The sequence below is a fragment of the Lissotriton helveticus genome, chromosome 8, assembly GCF_964261635.1.
Source record: "Lissotriton helveticus chromosome 8, aLisHel1.1, whole genome shotgun sequence".
In the NCBI taxonomy this organism is placed as follows: Eukaryota; Metazoa; Chordata; class Amphibia; order Caudata; family Salamandridae; genus Lissotriton; species Lissotriton helveticus.
Genome location: NC_136069.1, coordinates 322,846,321 through 322,849,810, shown reverse-complemented (window position 1 = coordinate 322,849,810; position 3,490 = coordinate 322,846,321). Strand labels below are relative to the sequence as shown.

General features: G+C 38.9%; 1 long non-coding RNA gene across 1 annotated transcript; it reads left to right on the top strand.

Moving 5' to 3' along the window:
- The first annotated feature begins 322 nt into the window (after nucleotides 1-322).
- LOC144772646 (uncharacterized) lies at nucleotides 323-2,551 on the top strand. The gene is made up of 5 exons (XR_013599818.1): nucleotides 323-436; nucleotides 1,191-1,283; nucleotides 1,396-1,513; nucleotides 1,608-1,683; nucleotides 2,083-2,551. It is a non-coding gene; the product is annotated as an uncharacterized LOC144772646 (long non-coding RNA).
- The last annotated feature ends 939 nt before the right edge of the window (nucleotides 2,552-3,490 follow it).

Sequence of the window (3,490 nt, the reverse complement as noted above, 5' to 3'; positions counted from 1 at the left end):
TAACTGACTATTAGCTATATATACTAATAAGCAAAGAGTATATCTTGAGCACTATTTTGAAATTTATTATGATTCCTCTATATATATCATAGTCATAATATTTCAATCTGATGTTATTAGATCAGAAATACCTAATTGGCAGAACAACATCGGGCAGTTCAGCGTAAATATTAGCACCATCTTGGATGAGTAGCACCCTAGGGGTGGTAGTCGGTTTTTAGTGTCCTTGATAATACCAGAAGGGCCGTTTTTTACCAGACCTTCTACTATACTCACTACAAGGTGGTAGGCGTGGCTATAACATTAGCACCACCTGTATGTAGTTGGACTCGAGCTGTTTTCTTTATAAACCGGTGAAAATCTGGGTGCCACTGACCACGTTTTTGTACGAGGTAGCAGTACGGATCTCTCAAGCTGCAACTGTAATACAGCAGAGGTACGTTTTACTTTCGAGTTAGAGTATCTGTAAGCCGATCGTTAGACTTAGTAAATTACTGCTTTCACAGATAGTATGCAATATTAGCATTTACTTGCTTGCAGCACTAACAGCAATTGACGTATTTCAGAGATAAGGGATTGTGAGTCCCTGCCTTTTAGACTATTATTTCACATCATAGGTAGTGCGCAGTTAATTTTTTCCTTTCAAATCGTACATCATTAACCCCGTGCCCTTTTTATCACTGTTAGACGAGTATCTGAAAGAAGATTTAACTTTGTTTTTCAACACATACAGCTAAACTTCGTGTAATCTGCGTGTTAGCCATTATGCTACAGCTCCGTTAGGAAATTGGCAGCACACCATCGCCCACGCTAACGAGCAATGCATTTTATTTATTCAGTTTAAGAAATGTACTGTTCGATGTATAAATTAGCTCTGAAGCATTCTTGGCACAGAGCACTTCAGCAATGTTTAGTGCAGTAATTTAAAACAGGAGCAACCAGTATGCCTAAGATGCCTCACAATGAGACTGAGAGCTCTATCCTCATAAAATGTGGAAACCACGGATTTTATAGATCTAATGAGCAGCCCCATAGATAGCATTTAGTTATCCACCAACGCTTATACTTATTAAAAGTAGTTCATCTATTAGTATTAGAACTACTGAAATATATGCTATGGGTATATTTAGGTAAACAGGCGTACCGGGGGTGAATCTTACCAACATTCCATTCTGTTTTTTTCTAAACAGGACAAAGCAAGCTAAATAGAGCTGACTCCAGATTCACAACGATTAAAAGAAGATAGAAAATTACTGTCACCCACATGGGACCAGACCTCCAAGGTAAGATAGGACTTCCCTCTTAGCACGATCCTTGCCATCATAGTGTCAAGACCATCATAATACCCAGTGTATATCACAACTCTTATATAGGATATATTTATCCTTTTTTTAGGACTAATCTTCTAAAGATAAATGGCATAACAGATCCACTCAGCTCTCCGTCTATACTTGAACAGACCCTAGCAATTCTTCAAATAAACATTGTGAGGATGTCAGATAACGGCTAAGAGGTATAATCCTTCCTATCTGTCAACTTATAAGAACTTCGTTAAAATATAACTAGGAGCAGTGACAGTCTAACCATTTCCAACATTCTTTTCCTAGTTTTAGCATCATAAAATAAAAACCTGAAAGCAAAATAGGAAACTGCATCTTGCCAAGCGGTTCTTTGACTCTATAAGTAGGTACATTGAATTATGACCCATTCAGGTGGTGGTATTCACACAAGAGTGTATCTTCTGAAATCGAGACACACTGGCGAGATACCTTTCTAACTTGTTCTTCCTATCTCCACACATCTATATTAATCACTTGGCTTCGCAACTATCACCAGCCTTATTTCTTCAATTCCGCCACAAGCTAGGAACCTATTGGGGTCTCTCAGCTCTTGGGACACGAAAAGTATTCTTTTCCCTCTTGTGATACAGGCACCACTATGTGGGCCGTGTCTCTAACACAGCAATTCTTTAAAAAATGTTTTAATGAAATAGTAGCACACAACCTGGCTTTGGGAAACAGGATGCAACGTATACCGTACACTGTTAAACTAATATGCAGTATATTATACTTCTCATTTCAGATGTGAAGAACCCCATCATTTTAATATTTGTATGTCTATGTATATGTTTGGCCCTGATTAAGGTGATGTAAATTAAATAGCTCACCGAAACGTACGTAGGCCCTATGCATCTGGGACCCCTGTACTAAGAAACAAAGAAGGAACGAGAACCAAAGGAAGGATGATACATAATATATCAAGGGAAATACGTGATAATTCATCTACAAATGAACATGTGGGATTCTCAGTTGCATTGATGTCTTTTGTTGTTTTTTATTATATTGAGTTATTGGTATGAGTATGTGTGGTATTGGAATGAATGAGGTGGATTGAATGATATAGAGATTGATAGCACTGTGGAGCTTTTATGTGGGGATCAAAATCAATGTATCTGTTAATAATGAGTTTCTAGCACTGAATCAACATTTTTTTAGCTTTATGTCTGAAAATACCGAAAAATGTCAAATGTTTTTTTCAAGTCTAAAGTATGAAAATGAAAATAAATGAAAAACTAAAGAATAATATGTCCATGTGAATATTTCCTATCACGGTTGCATCTCTGTGAAATGTTTAGATTAATTCTACTTTGAATGATTAACAGGTCAGATTAGAGGTTTTGTATATGTATGTGTTGTTTATTTCTCCCCCTCTAGACCTACAAAGCAAATTTGGGAGTACCCTTATTATAAACTTTTGTAATCTTCCCGATGGCCCCAGCGCCTGGACACCTGTCCGGAGGTAGCTGTGCGCTTTACAAATGCTGGTATATTACATATATAATTTCCCTACTGGTGATTCACTTGGGCTTGAGGCAGACTTCAGCCCATCAATTGTCCCCGCAGAATGCTGGGCACCTGTTGCTATAGCTTTGGACTTTGCCCTTTGCCCTCCACCTTGTGTATTTATGTTAATATTTCCTTTCCTTTGTCGGCTACCTGCAACCTTTCAGTTCATAAAAGACCAAGTTGGGCATCGTACCTCCCTTGTAGTGTATCCTAATTTTTGGCAACTCCACAGCGAGCTCTCTTAAACACCACATACCGCTCAGCGATTATAACTTCCTTAAATGGAAAATCAGAGGCATGAAGACAGCTAACCAACGCTGTGCTACATTCCACTAATTGAGAAGCACATAGCGCTTCTACAGTAAGTTGTATATTGTCGAACGAAAGATAAGCAAACCCCAGAGGTGCTGGGAGTCAGTTGTTTTCCTCATACTATTCAGCATTCTCCCGGGGTGCATGGTATGGATAAGAACAGGGATCCCATTTCAACTGGTGACACCTTCCTAGATAAGGAGGGCAGATATACTTTGGAGGAGGAGCCCCTTGATGGCTAGCCAGTAGCTATAGCGAGCATATTTGCCACTAATTGCGAACACTCCACCTTCCTCGATTGTCTGTCTATCTGAGGTCCTGACACAATGGGT